Below are 20,130 nucleotides of genomic sequence, written 5' to 3'. Positions count from 1 at the left end.
ACTCTCACTCTTATTGTCACAACACTCTCCTACTCTCCATTTTCCCTCTATTATCCAACTCCTCAACCTCCCCCTTCTGGACCTGGTACTGGCCCCTCAGGGTAGTTAGAACCTAACTGCAACTGTGTACTCACAGCGGCAACTCGGCAGGTACAAATGGGAAAATTCCTTCCCCCTCCAACCCTGAAGATCAACTCACATAACAAGTATCTTTCGAAAAGTGGGCTCTTTGTTGGGGGACAATGAACAGTGAATAAGATCACCTCATGGCTATCTCTCAAGCCCAGAATGCTTTCCCTCCTTGTCTCTACCTCCTGGCTTCTGTGGTTTCCTTCAAGTCTCAGCTAAAATCCAACCTTCCGCAAGAAGTCTGCAGATTGCTGCCAATTTATCCTGCATGGAGCTGCTGTCTCATTTACTAGATTTAAGCTTCTTGAGGGCAGAGACCATTTTAGCCTTTCTCTGTACTCCCAAGTACACTAGCACATAGTAGGTGCTTAATAAATGCTTACCTACTTAAGAGCTCTCTTCCCTGTGAGTTGCACAAAAGGCAAAGGCATGGATGAGTTATGATACTCATTACATATCTCACTGATATTATCTTTCCTCTCAAATCCAATCCTCTTTAAAACTTCCCTGTTACTGTCCAGGGCACCATTATTCTTGGAGTCATCCAGGTAAGTGACTTCAGCGTCATCTTCAACTCCTCACTCCCCCTCACCTCACTATATATATGATCAGCTGCCAAATCTTGCTTCTCTCTCCACAGCATCTCTCTAGATTCTTTCCTCTACACTCACAGTCACCACCCTAGTTCACATTCTTATTACCTTTCACCTAAACTATTTCAACAGTTCTCTAATTGATCTCCCGGCCTCAAGGCTCTCCCCACACAAATGTATCCTTCACTCAGCTGCCACAGTAATCTTTCTAAAATGCAAGTCTAACTACATCACTTCCCTAGTCAAAATCTTACGGCTTCCCACTGACTATAGTATAAAACATTATTTCACCTTTATCAGAAAGCAGTGAAATGCAGAGGAAAAAGCACTGACTTGAGTCAGAGGAATGAGATTCAAATCCCACTTCTGACTTTAAATAAACAACCTTGAATAAGTCAATTCCATTCCCTGGGTCTCAGTTTCCACATCTGTAGGGCTTGAACTAGGTGGCCTGAAGTTCTTTCTAGCTATACATCTCTGCCACAGCTCAGACAGCAGAAGCAACAAATTACTACTATGATGAAAATATAATTCTCTGAAAGCAGAGAACATGGCCCCAATGCCTCTGGTGAGCACTACAGACTCTCTCAATGGAGATGTTCTGACATTCACAATGTTTACTATGTAAGTAAAATGGTTTGATTTTCTGGAGTTATACCTCCTCCTGCCTCCTTCAGCCTCCCTGAAGGAGCTGAGCATTTCAATAATAAAAGATTTTAGAGTCAGGTGGCACCTAGAATCCTAGGAGTGTCCTTTTTATATAACTATGAAACCTGTTTACACAACATTTCATAATTAATTTATTCAGCCTAGATGTAAGAGGGAAAGGGGCAAGTATGGCCAAGTTGCTGAACAACTTTGGTGGATGTAGCTTCTAGGCCCTAAAGCACAGAATCCATTGATGAAATCACTGCTCTACCAAATCAACCATAGATATAAGTTCTGATTTTTCCATCTTCCTAAAGCCAAAGCACTTTTCTGAAAGTTCAGGTCTGACCACGTCACTTCTCCTATTCAGCAAACTCCAATAGTAACTGCTGAGCCTCAAATCTGTCTGTGAATTAGGGGAATGTCTACAGATGAGCATGTGAAGATTTCCCCCAGTGGAATAGGTGGATGAGAATAATCTGTTCCAACAGCCATGAAGGAGGCTGTAGTAGGTGCTGTAGAATGCTTAGAGTTTGGTCGGCTATCTAAGATGCCAAGGTCCTCGACCACTGCATCCCGGGCAGACAAATGTCCTGATTTCTGTCTTGCCACTGGATGTCTATAACTCAGGAAAAGATAGTAAGGCTGCATTAAGAAAGGTCCCATATATATCAAAATATCTGTAACATCAGTTTTTGTTGTAGCAAACAACCTTTAGCCATCAACTGCATAATGGATAAACAAGTTCTGAGATGCGAATATTACTACTATGTTATAAGATATAGCAAATATGAGAAATTCGGAGAAAAATGACAAGCAGTGAGTCCCACCTCTGACTCATACTAGCTGTGTGATTCAGGGCTCTCAGTGCCCCCAGACTACAGCGTAAGAATATATATTGCAAAGAAGGGGCTTATCTGTATTGGCTGAGGAAGTTGCTCACCTGGGGGTCCCAACATCAAAGAAAGTATAAAAAGAAAAAAAAGGGAAGGCTGTTCTGAACCTATACAAAGTGAAGTAAAGAGAATAATATATACTATAAACAATAAGAACAAAACTAAATATCATGTAATTAAAATGACCAAGCCCAGACACAGAGAAGAGACATCTGGTCACAGATGGAAAACGTACTTTCTTTCACTAAAGAGAGGGGCAACTATAGGTATAGAATCCTGTATATGCTATTATACATGGTTGATACATTGACTGGTTTTACTGAACTGATTTTGTTTGTTTGTTTGTTTTGAGAGGGAGTTGTTTCATTTTGTTTTTAATCTCTGTCATAAAGAGAGGCTCTCAGGCCAGAGGAAGAAGGACATATATTCAGAAATGAATGTAATATGAAAAGCGGAAGGCATCGATAATACCTTTTTTTTTAATTGTATACATTATAATGAAATACTATTGTGCTATAAGAAATGACAAGCAGGTGGATTTCAGAAAAATCCGGAACGACTTACATGAACTGATACAAAGTGAAGAGAGCAGAACCAGGAAAACATTGTACACAGTAACAGCAACATTGTGCAATGATCAACTATAATTGACTTAGCTCTTCTTCATAATACACTGAACCAAGACAATTCCAAAAGACTGAAGATGGAAAATGCTATCCACATCCTGAGAAAGAACTGATGGCGTCTGAATGGAGATTGAAGCATACTGTTTTCACTTTATTTTTTTTCATAGTTTTTTCCTTTTGTTCTGTTTCTTCTTTCACAACATGACTAATATGGAAATGTTTTACATGATTGCACATATATAATCTATATCAAATTGCCCACTGTCTGATGGAGGAGAGAGGTAAAAAATTTGGAACTCAAAATTTTATTTTAAAAAATGAATGTTAAAAATTGTCTTTACATGTAATTGAAAATACTATTTAAAAGAAAAAAAATTATATACATTAAATCCAAGGCCACTTCTCAGGTTACTATGCCAGGAGTCATCAACTTTTTTCATAAATTGACTTTCCTAGTGCTAAGAAAAGCTGGTATTTTTACAGTGGTAAAGTTTTCAAAGTGCTTTATATATATTAGATTTAGAGCCTGAAAGTACCTCAGAGGCTATTCAACCTCATTATTTTACCGATGAGGAAACTAAGACCCAAATAGGTAAAGTGGCTTGCCTATGGTTAAATAGATTGCATATGTCAGGGCTAGGATCTGAACAACAGGTCCTCTGACTCGAAATCCAGTGTTCTTTCTACCATACCACATATAACATATCTGATATTCAAAATTAACTTCCTTATGATACAGATAGAAGTATTATTATATCCATTTTATAAAAGAAGAAACAGAGGCTCAGAGGTTAAATCACACAGACAACAGTATTGACCCAATACCATGTCAAAGATGGAGTTCCAGTTTAAATCTCTCCTGACTCCAAGGCCAGTACCCTTTCTTCTCTATCAGTTAGTGTCTCCTACTAAAGTTCAGTATCTCTATAGACTGCTCCCCCTTCCCTATCCTCACTTGCCCTCCCACACATCCCTCTGGAAGTAATTTTATTAAAATGTGACTTGAGAGATCTTGCTTTTCTCTATCGAGCCAAGAAAAATACATGACAAAACTAATAAGATCTTCTAATAGAGACATATCAATGGGAAAACAATTGGTGACACTTTCCACTGTAATGCTGGACCTTAAAATAGGTTGGTTTTATAGTTGGAAGATTAAGAATAAGAGGACAAACACTTGACATTTACTAGCTGTGTGACCCTGGGCAAGTCACTTAACCCCAATTGCCTAAAAAAAAAAAAAAAAAAGAATAAGAGGACAGTATCTTGGAAACTAGTAGGAAGATCCACCATAGAAATCAATCCCAGCTGCTGACAGCCTCCATTACAGGAGTAAGCACGTAGATTCAATGCCTAACCCCAAAAAAATCAAGAATCTTAATGTGGGCCTCATCTGGCAGACTTATGGCACAGAGCACCAGTAAAATTGTACAGCTGAACTTTTCTGCCTTCTCTCAAGTAGAAGACTTCGCCTATAGAATATTGCATATACTGGCAGGCATGGCTTATGTGATTGGTTGGTTTTCACTGAACTGCTTTTTTTAATCTTTCTTCTTTTAATCTTTGTTACAAGGCATGTCTTGCCAGTTAAGGGAGGGGGGAGAGATATTACAAAATGAATGTGATATAAAGAAAGGTATCAATAAAAATAGGAAATTATTTTTAAACTGTACAGGTATGTTTGTGTGTCCCCCACCATGGAAAGGAAAATTTAAAAAAAAAGCTGGATGCAAAAAAAAAGCAGTAAAAACATTCATATTCTGGAACATTTTAAGGGTCTGTTCTATAACCAATAAAATACAAACCAACCAAATCACTCCAATAGCTAAATCTCCCCAGCCTACTAAAGAGAGAGAGGAAAAAGGAAAAAAGAAAAAGATCTCCATTTTCCAACCTATGGGAAATTAAAAGAGGGAAAATGGTTACCAAGAGCAACATTCATTCAAAAGGGAGAAAAGGGTAGAGGAAAGGGGTAAAAGTAGAACAGAGAGAAATAAAGCACTTCCTTCTTTCCCTATCTAACATCAATTATGAAGCTGCATTCAGTTATTTAGTAGCATCAAAGAACATTATTTAAGGAGACTAGTAATCGAAGAATGTGGAATATAGGATGTTCTTCCTGAAGTCGCATCCACAAAACAGATGTAAATACAGTCCAGTGACATGAAAACTGTACTCAATATCTGCAAATATCTGGGGGAGGGGGAAGAAGGGGTTGTACTTTCCTGAATTACTTCGGCTAAAAAATAGTCACAACAAAATACTGAATCCAATCTAAGAATCCATTAAGTGCAACTTCAAGTATAAAGTGTTTACATTTTAAATCAATAGATGTTTTAAGAAACACTCCTGCATTTAGCCCTACTGCCATACTGTATCTCTTTGACAAGTTCTGCTGAACACTAATCAGGTCCTCACAACACAGATGGGAACATAAAAGATGGGAGAAATGGTATTACCTCCATCTTACAGATGGAAAAACTGATCTAGAGAAGTTAGATTACCCTATGAACTCGAGCCATAATGAATTCAGCATCAGAAATAAGATTAGTACACTGAGATTTCGCAGTTCTAAACTTTGAATTTACTCCCTCAACAAGCCTACTTGAAAACCACAAGAATTAGTGCACCTAGAAGCAAAGTTTGGCCTCCTAGAAGCAAAGTCTGGCCTCAATTGTCAGATGAGGAGGGAAGGAAAAGAAAGGTAACTGTGCACTCACCCAACATCACTGTGACTTGGGGCAATTAAGCAATTAGTAAAGCATCTCAGCCTATTCCCTAAGGAATACTGTCACCACTTCTTCACTGCCAGAAATACTGACAAGAGCCTGGGGCAAGAGAATCAGGCATCAGGACTAAAACACTCTCAAGGAAAATCAAAGGAATTAAGAGAAAAGAATAAAGCATTTGTGTCATCCTGACTATATCCCGTCTTTTAGTGTTAACTGGCTTGTCCATAGAGGGAGACACACAATCTTAGCTGTATAGTTTTTAAAGGTATAAAATAACATAATAGATGGAAATATATGTCTATTACATATTACATATTTTATATTAAAATATGGAAGAGATGGAAAAGGTAGGCCCAAAAGTGACTTTTTGTAGTCCAGAAATTAACTGTTACTGGCCTAATGAAAATTAAGCCCAAATAAGGAATAACAATAGCTAATATTTACATAACACTTTAAAATTTGCAAAGCACTTATAAATATCTCATTTGATCCTCACAATAACCCTGGAAAGTAAGTGATATCATCTCCATTTTACAGATAAGGAAACGAAGGCAGAAAGAGGTTAAGTAACTTGCCCAGGATCACATAGCCAGTAAGTGGAAGAGGCCATATTTGAACTCCTGACTACAGGCCTCTTGCTACATTCAGTGTACCACCTCACTGCCTCTAATCCAAAGTAGTGATTCATGTTAGGTGTAACACTAGGAAAAATGCAAAACTCAACCAGCAGAACCATTATGTGGTGCACTGTCTTCACAAAAGTCTTTACTTTTCTTTCCTTCATTCCTTTCTCCTTACAACTGATAAGAGGAATTTAACAAGAATCACAGACTTCAGGGCACTGTAATTTGGCACTGAAGAGACCATAATCCTAGCAAATTTTATTTCAGAATGAAATTTTAACTCAGAAGGAAGTAAACTGAAGAAAATATGAAAGGAATGGAGATACAAAGGAAGAACCCAGAATAAATGAACTCTGAAAACAAGAGAGATGCCCAAAAATAAAGGTAGATCCCAGAGAAAGAACAGCAAACTATGGCATAGTAATCAAAAATTAAAGGAGAGCTGATTTTCTTTGATATGTGGACTGAATGCTGCCACCATGTTGCTCAACTCTAACATGCCTACACCAGGTAAACTCCTAACTCACCCATAACTAAACTGTTATCTATGGGTCAAAAAAGACAAATACATCTAAGTTATATCTCCTTCCACAGCTTACCTTCATTTGTCAGAAAAGTAGAAAAAACTAACTTTTGGACCAAGAAAAGCTAATCATCTAATGACATCAATCATATCACCTTAAGACAGCAAAAGTAGTCAGTAAATAAAAAATATGATTGAGACTTATTTTTAAATATTTACAATAAAATTGTGATGATGGCTATATGTGGTTGAGGAGCTCAGTTAATTTTCTCTCTTTTCAAACAACCTCTCTCCATTCTGTACATTAGAAGAAAATTGTATGGTAAGAGCCCACTTCCAAGCATTCAAACCAACAGCATTTGAGTGGTCTCTTGACCAAGTAGAATCTTTATAAGATTCTTCTTTTCCTCACCATCACAAACTCATTCATCAGCATGTAACAGGCAGCAGCAAATAACAAAGTTGTTTTTTTTTTTCTGGGTAGGCAATGGGGTTAAATGACTTGTCCAGGGTCACATAGCTAGCGTCAAGTGTCTGAGACTGGATTTGAACTCAGGTCCTCCTAAGTCCAGGGCCAGTGCTCTAAACACTGCACCACCTAGCTGCCCCAGCAAAGTTCTTTTAAGTCTTTGATCCTTTCTACTTAAAAGCTGTAGGCTGTGAGATCTTGAGCTGAGGTATTTCTAGACGCTACCCAGCCATAAAATAGAGCCAGAAACCATGAAAGAAACTGTAAATTCTTAATATTAAAATCTGCAGGGGGACAATGGGGGAGTATTGCCTATAACAGCAAAAAATTTTATGTTTGTTAGTTTTGCTGAATTTTTTTCTTCTCCTTTATTGACTGTTATAAAGGGATAGTTCTCTGGGAGGGACTAGAGGAGAGATACAGTAGAAAATGTAGGTGATATAGGTGAATCTACATGAAAAGATATCAATAAAATTTTATTTTTAAAAAACCTGGAAGGATTCTGGATTCAAACATTCCTGAAGCATTAAATAGCTAGTTTCATTTTGCATTTTGAAAACTGTTTCAAGAAAATGTAAGAATTTTACAATTCAGAAGGGTCACATCATGACAGGTAAGCAAGATTTCTGAAATCTAAAAGTCAAGAAAAGCAAATATCATAAACTGAAAAAGATCATAAAAAAGGACAGAATGAAGTTTGGTATAGTGAAAAGATCCCTAGATTAGGAGTCAAAAAAGATCTGGCTCCCTCACTAACAGATTGTAACCTCAGGAAAGTCACAGTCTCTCTGTATTTCCTCATCCGTAAAATTTTGGAGGCTGGTGCAAATGGCATCTAAAATTTCATGATCTAGGATCACAGATTTCAAGCTAGAAATGGATCTTAGAAACAACCTACCTAATACTTTCACAACAGATAAATGGTTACAGGATGTTTTCAAAGGAAGAAATCCAAGCATCAATCATGGCAATATTAATAAATGCTTCAAATCACTGATAATTAAAGAAATGCAAACAAAATAACTCTAAGATTCTACTTTATGTCATCAGATTGGCAAAAATGACAACAAAGGAAAATGATAAATGTTGGAGGGGTTATGGGAAAACAGGAATACTAATCCACTGTTAAATGAAACAGTCTAGATATTCTGAAAAGTAGTCTGGAATAATGTCCCCCAAATCACTGAAGTTCCCAAAAATGACTCCTCCACCCCAACTCAGCCATACACAAAGATGGTCATACCCTTGATCTTGACACCACTCACAAATGCACCACTTCCAACTTCAAGAATTCCAAAAATCTCCATATTTGACCATAATCTGTTGGCTTTCCACCTCTCTCTCTGCTTTCCTTTACCCTCCAATCAGTTCTCTCCAAGGCCTTCTGGCGTGTCCTAGCCACACTCTCCTCTTTTCCCCATATTGACCCCTTAGTAAATCAGTTCAATTCTACACTGTTCTCTTCTCTGGCCCCTTTATTATATTCCTAATTGTGCCAGGCCAAGTGTCTGCCCTGGATGACTCCCACCATTCGTCACCTTCACTTCTACACACATGCTGCTAAACATAGGTAGATCACATAACCATTCTGATGGTTCACCCTTGCCTCATATAAGGAGTCAACCTTACTCTTGTTTATTATTTTAATTTTCAAACTATTTCCATCCCCCCACACTGAGGAAAGAAATATAATACCTATTACACATATAAAGTCATGAAAAAATTTTTCCACATTAGCCATGTTGAAGGAAAAAAAGGCAAAAAAAAAATAAAGAGAAAAAAATATCCTTCAATCTGCACTCAGAGTCCACCAGTTCTGTGTCTCTAGGTGGGTAGAATTTTTCATCATCAGTCCTTTGGAATTGTCATGGATCACTGTACTGGTCAAAATTACTAAGTTTTCACAGATGACTATCAATACAATATTGTTATTACTGTGTCCATTGTTGTCCCTATTCTACTCACTTTACTCTGTATCAGCTCATATAAGAATTCCCAAGCTTTTCTGAAACCATTACCATCATCATTTCTTACAGCATAATTCCACCCAGTATTCCACCACAATTACGTATCATAACTTGTTCAGCCATTTCCCAATTGATGGACATCCCCCCAGTTTTCAATTCTTTGGGCAGCCTTACTCCTTACTAAGCCCTCAGGATCAAACCCAAAAACCTGTTTGGCATTCAAAACCCATCATAACCTAAGTTCCCCTTGACCCCTACACCTTGCCAGTTTTCTTACTCCCCACCATGTACTCTTTGATTCAGTGACACTAGCCTCCATGCTGGTCTATGAACAAGACACTCCATCTCTCAACTCCCAGCATTTTTTTTGACTGCCCCCCATTCCTGGAAAGGGGCAGCTAGGTGGTACAGTGGATAGAGTACCAGCCCTGGAAACAGGAAAACTCATCTTTCTGAGTTCAAATGCAGTCTCACACATTTACTAGTTGTGTGACCCTGGCTAAGTCACTTAACCTTGTTTGCCTCAGTTTCCTCATCTGTAAAATGAGCTGAAAAAGGAAATGGCAAACCACTCCTGTATCTTTGCCAAGGAAACCCCAAGTGGGGTCACGAGGAGTTGGATACAACTGAAGGACACAAAAACAACAACATGCCTGGAATATTCTCCCTCCTTATCTCTGCCTCCTGGTTTCCCCAGCTTCAAGTATCAACTAAAAAATGTCGTCTTCAACAAGTCTTTTCCAACCCCTCTTAATTTGAGTGCCTTCCCTCCCAATTATTTTTCTATATATTCTGTATATAGCTTATTTGTACATAGTTGTTTGCTTGTTTTCTCTTTAGATTCAGAGCTCCTTAAGGACAGGAACTGTCTTTTACCTCTTTTTGTATTCCCAGTGCTTAACACAGTGACTGGCACATAGTAGGCACTTAATACATGTCTACTGATTGACTAAATGTGCATACTCTTTGACCTGGCAATATCTCTGCTAAGCACATGTTCTAAAGAGATCAAAGAAAAGAATCCATACATATAAAAATATTTATGATCTTTTTGTAGTGGCAAAGAAGTGGAAACTAAGGAGATGTCTACAAACTAGGGAATAGCTAAACAAAATGTAATAGAGTATTATTGAGACATTATTGTGCCAAATGATGGAAAGGATGGTTTCAGAAAAACTTGTAAAGGCTTATCTGGGGGCAGCTAAGTGGTGCAGTAGATAGAGCTCCAGCCTTGAAGTCAGGAGGACCTGAGTTGAAATTTGGCCTCAGACATATGATACTCACTAGACGTGTGACCCTGGGCAAGTCACTTAACCCCAACTGCCTTGCAAAAAAAAAAAAAAAAAGACTTATCTGAACTGATAGAGAGTGAACAGAACCAGAGAAATCTGTACAGTAACAACAATGTAAAGAAAAAACAATTCTGAAAGACTTAAAAACTCTGGTCAATGTAATGACCATCTATGATTCTAAGCTACTGATGAAGAAGCATGCTACCCACCTCCTGAGAGAAAAGTGATGGACTTAAGGATAAAACATACATTTTTGTGTACAACCAGTACTTTTCAACCTAGGAACATTGACCTCCTTTCTGTTTCTTGAACATAACACTCTTATCTCAAAGGTTTCCAAACTTATTTGGCCACCACTCCCTTCCCCCCCCAAAAAAAAATTACTCAGCACCCCCCTAGAAATCTACTTTCTTTAACATTTTAATGTTTTTAATTTGCAATGTTTCAAAAAAATGTGAAATTTTTTTTAAATGATGCATCTTAAATTTATAATTTATTATAAATTTGTGGGGTTTTTCCTGCATTGAAATTTTGATGATACAACATTGTGTCACGTAACCATATAGTATCCTATTGTAACCAAGTCATTACACACACATACTCCAGTCGATGCATGCTGATCTTCCCAACAATTTGTGACACGCTTGCCTGCCAACACTTGCTTGTTAAGATCTGTCAGTGGACTTGACCACTGATTGGTTATAACTTGCATTCAGTGTATTTATTTGGAAAATAATGTAATCATTGCTACTCTAACTGTTACACAATAAATGAACCATGCACAGTTTTTCAAATTTTTCTTCTCTTCCCTTCTTTCCTTACTTCTACCACTGCCTTATTTTTTTTTTCAACATCCCCCAATTGCACCTGAGGCTACTACTAACACTATGGATCATTCCAGCACCCCACAGGGGCCTGTACTGCCCACTTTGGGAACCTCTGCCTCCTCACTCCAGGCTGTCTCATGTGTCTGGGCTCTTTTGTTTCTCATCTCTACCTACTGGCTTCTTTCAAGCCCACCTTTTACAAGAAGCCTTTCCAGTCTCTCTTAATGCTAGTACCTTATCTCTGAAATTAGCCCCAATTTATTATATATAAATGTCATATATATCTTGTTTGTATATTAGTTGTTGGCATGGTATTTCCTCCACCCATTAGACTGTGAGCTCCTTGAGAGTTGGGACTGTCTTTTGCCTTTCTTTATATCTGCAGGGCTTAGCACAATGCTAAGTAGACACTTAATAAATGCTTCTTGACTTGACTTGGGAATTTATTTTGCTGATGCTACTATCATCAAGTTATAAAAGTTGGCTCTTCATTTTAGTGGAAGGAGAAGAGGAGGGAGGAAAGATGTAAGAGGAAGAAGCAGGACAGGGATAGTGTTTCAAAAAAAAAAGAAAAATGAGGAGAGAACAGAAGGAAAGCCAAGAGGAATCACAGACAAGCAGGACAGCTTTTAAAGTTACAGGATACATTTATTATGTACTAAAAAAGAAAAACAAGGTCTACATAAGAGATTCAGTTTCATGTACAATGCCCTACTTCTGTATTACAATATATATGGATATGTAAATTTTATTTATTAAGTTCAGAATTATTAAAATTAAAAAATAATCCAGTCCCCTCATTTTACAGCTGAGGAAACAGGCCCAGCAACAATAAGTGACTTGCCCAATGTCACAACAGTAGTAAATGAGAGAAGCAGGATTTGAACTTCATTCTCTGGCTTCATTCTCTGACTCTCGTCTAGCACTTGCTCCAGTTCACCACAGTCCCAACTCTGGATACCTACCTGTGTGATTTAAATCCAGGTGAAGCTGAGGTGACTATTGCAAATCACTAGCTTGAGGCATCAATGGTCAACCACAGCCTTTCTTATTATGAGTCTAGGATTCCCAGTCTCCTAAGTTCCTTCAAAAGCATTGGGAAAGACATTAGGAAAGATACCAGAAGAAATGAAGAGCTCAGATAGCCATCTGGAGAATCTCAAATGATCCTGACAACACAAGAGACTTTAGAGATGAAATGTGGAGATACACAAAGTACATCTGGATTTAAGTAGAACCACAATTTTTTGCTTTTATAAGCATAACCTCAAGAAGAGCTAAAAAGACCTGAGGAGGTTGTTTTAATTAATGGCTATCAATCTGAAAGGTTTTAAGTGTTGGAGGAAAGAGATGTATGTTGAGAAAATCTAACAACTAAAAAAGAGGTCAAAACTGAATGAATTAGGGTCTAAAGGATCTTTTCTGTCCAAAGCTGTTTTAAGGAATTGGGAGGTAGAGTCAAGATGGTAAAGTAGTAGGAAGCAGAAAGATTACCCCTAAATCTTCGCCACACAGACTCAGAAAATGTACCACATAAGGGCAGCTAGGTGGCGCAGTGGATAAAGTGCTGGCTCTAGAGTCAGGAGAACTTAAGTTCAAATTTTGCCTCAGACACGTACTAGTGTGACCCTGGGTAAGTCACTTAACCCCCGAGTGCCTCCAAATCGGAAGGTGAAGGACTCAGAATGCAGAATGAGAGTGCTCTCAATTTGGGTGGGTAGTTGAGGTAGGAGGTAGAAAAGACAGATTTTTTTCTTGATAAAAAAAGTATGTATATATGTGTGTATATATATATATATGTACATACATATACATATATACATATATATATATAAAATTTTAAACAGAAATAAATAATTGAAAAGGAACTTTGATGAAGACAAGAATAAAAACCCAGAACAGGTGCCATAAGACTGAGTTGGTGACAACTGCAAGAATTAAGGCTAGCCACTAAAGGAATTTAGGTGGAATTTTTTAAATGGGGGTGCTGAAGAGGTGTTGAAGGAACACACCAAAACCGGTGGCTATGAGGAGAGTTTCTAAAATTAGACTCACCAACTGTTTTTGCACATAGACACACGATGATTCCAATTCCACTACTCTTCCATTTCCTAACAATCAGTATGCCACATATTCAAGAAGTATTTCTCCCTGGATTACTGATACCGTCAGTCCAACCTACTCTATAAATGAGAAAATGAAGGCCCACAGGGAGCCTAAAGTCATACAACTACTGATAAATGAGAAAGTCAAGACTCAAACTGCCTCTAAGTACACAGCTCTTGACATACTTATTCTTTTTAGCTATGGGTACCTTTTCCATAACATCTCCAGCCCTCACCTTGAACATTTAAAAAACCTTTCATTTCTGGTTTGGATAGGCAAGGGCTATATGAAACAGGTCAATAAGTACTATCTATACTAAAGAGAACAGAAATATCCTTTTAAATAAATTTGATTATGGAGTAAAGAAATTAACCTTCTGCATATAATGTAGTACTTTAAGACATCTAACCCCTAAAGCTTAGTTCCAATAGAAAGCAAGCTAGAAAGAAGTTTCAATTCATTTTCATGGATTAAGAAGACATTCTTAGGAATTGTAACAATGTGCTAATGTCCTGTTTTCACATCACTTTAATACTTAAAGGGATTTATTATTTCACCAATGAGGATATTTTCTCCAAAGATGTAGATCACAATCTACGTTTTCTAATCCTTTTTGACTCTTATACATATCCTCCTATAAATCCTCTATAGGGGAGGTCCACCCAACATGCTAGGGGCCATCTTTTAGTTCACCTGACATTCACCTGACAGATAACAATGACCCATAGAAGTTATCTATTGGTTGTCACTTACTCTGAATTAAAAGAAAACCTGCACATGGTAATAATGCTTATAAACAAAACCACTTTAAAGCCTGCAAGGCACTTTATATATATTAGCTCATTTGAGCCTCAAAACAACCACATGAGGTAGGTGCTGGAATCATGTTTATACCTATTTTACGGAAAAGAGGCTCACAGAATGGTTAAGTGACTCACCCACATTTCCACAACTGGAATGAAATCTTTAAATGAGCTCTCTTGACCTCAAGCCCAGTACTCTAACCACTGAACAGCATATGCCTCCTCTTTACAACAAAGACGAAACCTGCATGAGTCATTTCACTGATAGAGAGAATTCCATGAAAAATGCTGGAAGCAAACTTGTCTTCAACTTAAAGCCTTAGAAACCTGCCTCTAGCACTACAGAGGTTTAGTAACTTGCCCAGGGTCTCACAGTCAAGAAAATAATAAAATTATTCATCAAAAATAAAGCTGTACTCATTGCTCATCCTTCTTCCACATGTGCCACACAAATGGATCAATGTTGCCTTATGTTCTATTTCGTATCACCATGATATGTACTTGTATATATACACACATGTATATATGTATACACATATGTATACATATGCACACACACATACATATGTATCCCCACTAAACTGTGAGCTCTATAGAGACAAAGGCCACATTAATAACTTTAGTATCTGTGTACATATTACAAGTGCTTAATAAAATGATGGTTGAATTGAATTGACAGAAATAAAAGGATTAAAGCTTATAGTCTTACTTCAACTGCCGTGGAAATATCATATCTTATCAGTATCCCAGAATAGACTTAAAACAATCCAAAAATCTGTGGTCTCCAAATTTTTTGGACTACATGGGTCCTAATATACAACTTTCCTTCCTCTTCCTTAAAACGTACTTTCACCTAAAACTGTTCAGATTACCAATTACCACTGCATCCCACAAATTCTACTCTCTTGTCCCCAGCAGTCTTCCATGTCCAAGCAGAAGATACTGCAACAGCCTCAGCTATGTTCCCAGAATCTCTACAAAGTGCTGAAAGCTGCATCCTTCAGATTCAAGAGGCATGATTAAGGTAATGACAGTCCCCAAGAACTATCCCATTCAATCCACTCTGGCCAGGTCAAAAAAAGGTAACAGGGGTCCTAAATAAGAACCAAGAAATCAAAAAATAAATCCAGGGCAACCCACAGTACTCAAGAAGTCTTCTCTTCTTTCCACTTTTAAATATAAATTGAATGGAGGTTGTTTATAAAACATTAAAAAGGGGGAAGAGATTGGGAAAATGAGAGAGAAGCCAAAATTGTTCGAAATCCATTCATTCTGGTATCTTTAGGAAAAGCTGTCCTCAAGAGATAAGGGGCTTGGGGGAAATAAGGGAGGAAGCTTAAGAGTTTCTAAGCAACTGTCTCCAAATGAGCTTAAAAACGACTAGCATACACACAGTGTGTACGCTTACACTTACACACCTTCCTTCTATTGGAAAACCCAGGTCCTAGAAATTGGAGAAAGTCAGCCTTATTCAACAATATTCACCCTACCACACCACCATCACCACTACCACCACCACCATGACTCCATACCCTTTCCCCATCAGGAAGTAAAAGAAATTCATTATTTTTCTTATTAGATAATCCAGCAAGGTTCAAGAGAAGACCCTGAGACCAGGAGTAAAATTCTAAACCTTGAGTGGCGGAAGGTACTCTGCCCTTAAGAACATTACCACTTTCACACACTTCTTTGACCCACTCCTTTAGACTTCATCCAAGGACCTGAAAGCACTAATAGACAACACTAATACTGGCCATTCTTTACAAAAGTAGCCCAAGATTTCAATCTCATGACTAGAATTGAAGAAAGAACTCACTTTTATACATTTGGATCAATTTGTTCTTTGTTGTTATATTCCCACATAACAGCAGCAAACCTACATGTAGACTTGGATAAAATTTTCAAAACTGTTTACTCCTAGGGAAAAAGGTTTGAGGACTCATCTCTGTAATACACGGTAAGCATTTAATAAATGTTTGTTGAACAAAGAATGGTGCTTACTGTCAAACACAAGCAGTTGGGATATCAGTCTTGTAATTAAAGACTCCCAGTCCTCTCCATCCCCTAGGACAGCAAAAGGGGAAGAATGCAACTGAAACATGGATTGATACAACCAATTTCCACTACAACCTTTTTTTTCCCTAGTAAGCGTCACTAACAGGCGTAAGATATATGGAGGGAAGAAGGCAAACAGGAAGAGGACATGTTAAGAAGTAAAAAGTCACCAACAATTATATCTAGTGACACCGGTGCCACGAGTTGCCTATCCCACACATACCCTATCAGAATAATCAGACCATGCACTTTTTACTGGGACTCCACAAGTCTCAATAAAAGGGATATAGACTCTGACATTCCCTATATTTTTTTAAAGTTCAATGTGCCATCTCTCTCCTCCATAGTTTTCTTGTTTCCTACTATCATCAGACAAGAATCATAGAGGTTTCCCCAATCTTTAATCAGATCTACATGAAGAAAATACTAACTTTAATCCAATTTAGATAATTTTAAAATGCCTTTTCAATGTTTCAATGTCTTTATCATACGTCATTTGTTAGCTATTTCTTATAGTAATTATTACTGTACTACTACTACACTGACTTCAGTTGTAGAAATAACCCGTGGTGAGTATTTAAATAACTCACATTTGACCCTGAAGGATACAGAAATGTTTTCAGGAGCCCAAAAGTGAATTCACCAAATTGAAAGGAACCTTTTGGATTATCTAATCCAAATCATAACTGCTGGGCAAGTGTAGATGCAGTTTTTTCTGCCCTGGAAATGCCACACTGCCTATCTGCAAACACCAGTTTAGAAACTCACCGACACTGGTAGAGTTTAAAGCAGTTCAACCCCTCTCCCTCCCCATTTCTCCTGGGCTCTTCCCAAGTGGGAACAGGGCAAGGAAATAAGAACCCCAGCCAGGCAGCATCTCCACGACCCCCTCCCCCCACTCCTACCGCGGCTATTCACAAGGGAACAACACTTTTCCAGATCCGCCTGTCCAGCCACAGGTGCCGTGCCCCCCCCCCGGTCCCCGAGGCCTCTCTCCATCCCGAAGGGCGCCCCCACTCGCCGTTCACCTCCTGCGCCCCCTCCCAGATGCCGGGATCTGTCCCATTCGGGTGCCCCGTCCTCACATGCCTCCCTCGGGGGTCCAGCCTCCCCGTCCCCCCGCTCCGGCTGCGGCAGTGCCCTGTCCTCCCCGGGGGCCCGCTTCACTGTTGTGGCCCCAGGGGCCGCGCGCGCTACCCCTCACTCACGCTTACTCACCCTCCCCTGTGTGGGGGGGACCGCCCCCCCCACTCCTCCCGTGCTCTCCCTCCCCTCCGCCCCGCTCAGCTCCCCGACCCGACCCGACCCTCACACGGGTCCCGGCCCTGCCTGCCTCCTCACCGGGCTCCGGCTCCGGCCCGTCCGGGCGGCGCGCTCCCGGGGGCGGGTTCTTCTTAGCGGGGTTTCCCCCGGGGCCCGGGGCGGGGGGAGGGGGCCGGGCCAGGCCGGGCCAGGGAGGGGGGGAAGGGGAAGGGGCTGGGGGAAAAGGGGGGAGGGGAAGAAGGGGGAGAAAGGGGGAGAAACCAAACCCGGAAAGGGGAGAAAAGGGGGGGGGAAAAACCAGAAGGGGAAGAAAGGCCCAGAGTCCGCCCCCTCCCCCCCGCTGCGTCCTGCGCGCTACGTCACCGCGCTCTGCGTCCTCGTCACCGCGGCCTGCGGTCCGCGCGTCACCGCGGCCTTCGTATCCATCCCTTCGCCCGCCCGCCTCCGGCCACCATGCTTTTGCGTGCACACCTGCTCCAGCCTCCGCCGCGCCGACCCCCCCCCTCCCCACCCAGGCGTTGCCTTGGGAACGGTGGGAGACAGGCTAAGCTCCCCAATTTCACTTTAATAAGCACATTGGGGTCCCGGGGACCTCCCAAACACCTAAACCCGCAAGGAACCCTGGATCGCCCCGCTCTTTGGCTACACGTTTATTCCCCTCTCTCCCAAAGCCATGGTCCTTTTCCCACCAAGATCCGCTCGTCCGAGTTCTGTCCCTTCCAGACTGATGCTCGTTTGGCACTGGTGCTCCTGGCTTTCTCTCCCTCCTCCCCTGACTCCCTTCAAGTCTCCACCTCTGGCTTCCCAGGCTCCCTTCAAGTCCCAGCTAAAATCCGACCTTCTACTGAAAGCCTTTCCCAATCTCTTAATTCTAGTGCCTTCTTCCCTCTTTTGATTATCTCCTATTTATCCTGTATATAACTCGTTTGTACATTAGTTGTCTCCTTGAGAACTGCGACTGTTTTTTATCTTTTCTTTGTATACTCAGTACCTGGCACGTAGGAGGTGCTCAATAAAAGTTTGTTGACTAACTCACTTAGACTCTCAGCTAAAATCCCACCTTCGGTTAAAAACCTTTCTAAATCCTCCTCAATCTTAGTGCTTCCCCTCCGAGATTCTCCTATTTATTATGTTTATCACATTCGCATATACTAGTTGTCTCTCCCATTAGAACGTGAGCTCCTTGAGGGCAGGGATTGGTTTTTTTCTTTATTTGTATCCCCAGCTCTCAGTACTATGTTTGGCGCGTTGCAGGCATTAAATGGTTGTTGTCTTGACCGGTTGACTTGGGTCTTACATGTTGCCTGAGTTCCCCCAAATCCAATGCCTCTGTCTAGCCAAATGAAAGGACGAATGAATAGGAGAAATACTGCAATTAATTGCAGAATAGTAGAAATAATAGTACCTGACATTTACGTAACATTTTAAATCAACAAGCATTTTTAAAGCAAGTACTATGTGCTAGGCAATTGCTGAGGGCCAGAGGGACCAAGAAAGGCAAAAAGAATTCCTGCCTTCAAGGAGCTCACAGATTAATGGGGGAAGCATCTTAGAAACAGCTGTACAAAGAAGTTACACACGAGATAAATTGGAGATAAGCTCAGAAGGAAGGTATTAACTTTAATTCACGGGGACCAGCATAGGTTTTTTTGGTTTACAAAATGCTTTCTATGCGGGTTCTTTACTCATCCTGTGAGGTAGGGACAGGTCCCATCTGTCTCTACCTCCACTATTTTCATTCTGCTTGTAAGACAGTAGGATGAAATAGTACAAAATTGTACCAAGGAAGAAGACCTAGATTCTAACCCACCCATGCTTCTACTCTGCCAGTTCTGCGACTTACTATGTGACCTTGGGAAAGTCATCAGCTTTCAGCTGTAGCTTTCTCATCTGTAAGACTGGGGATAATAGGGATACCTTTGCCTATGTTGGTGGGTTGTTCAACTGAAATTAAAAGTGGAAAGGCTTCTCTAACCTGTATTGTTATCATTTCTATCTCCACCAGGGAGCCCCTGATGGAGAAGAGAGAGCCTTGGGGCTGATGGTATCTAGGGGCAGCATTCTCTCCAGTGAGTATGACTTATTAAGTAGTTAGGAATTCTGAGTCTAGGGGGGGAAAAAAAATTGAATGACAGGGAGGGTTGGAGTATAGGGGAAAGTCTGCTCTCTTTGCCAGGCAACCCTGCTGGGGAAGAGGCTTGAAAGGTGTAGGAAAAAGGGGCAGCTAGGTGGCACAGTACACAGAGCACCAGCCTTGAAGTCAGCAGAACCCGAGTTCAAATCCGGTGTCAAACACATAACACTCCCTAGCTGTGTGACCCTGGGCAAGTCACTTAACCCCAATTGCCCCACACAAAAAAAGGAAGGTGTAGGAAGAGCATATTTCTTATGGTAAAGGAACAGTGGGTCCAAGAAATCCTCACCCCATTTTGGTTCCCTGAAGCAAAACCTAAATCACACCATCCTAGTTACAGTTTTGGGTGTGAGAGAAGCAAGGAATTATCTTACACCTAGAGGGCTTCCTAAAAGAATGTGTGTGTGTGTGTGTGTGTGTGTGTGTGTGTGTGTGTGTGTGTGT

General features: G+C 40.1%; 1 protein-coding gene across 4 annotated transcripts in view; it reads right to left on the bottom strand.

The window, feature by feature from the left end:
* R3HDM2 (R3H domain containing 2) overlaps window positions 1-17,695 on the bottom strand; it is a 149,632-nt gene extending 131,937 nt beyond the window's left edge. For all 4 annotated transcript variants that reach the window (XM_027855027.1, XM_027855028.1, XM_027855030.1 and 1 more), the window contains exon 1: window positions 17,631-17,695. The gene's annotated coding sequence lies outside the window, so the exon portion shown is untranslated. The remainder of the gene's footprint in view (window positions 1-17,630) is intronic.
* Between the last annotated feature and the right edge of the window lie 2,435 nt (window positions 17,696-20,130).

The sequence above is a fragment of the Vombatus ursinus genome, unplaced genomic scaffold (genome assembly GCF_900497805.2).
Source record: "Vombatus ursinus unplaced genomic scaffold, bare-nosed wombat genome assembly UNPS02010769.1, whole genome shotgun sequence".
In the NCBI taxonomy this organism is placed as follows: Eukaryota; Metazoa; Chordata; class Mammalia; order Diprotodontia; family Vombatidae; genus Vombatus; species Vombatus ursinus.
This window is presented reverse-complemented; position numbering and strand designations above follow the sequence as displayed.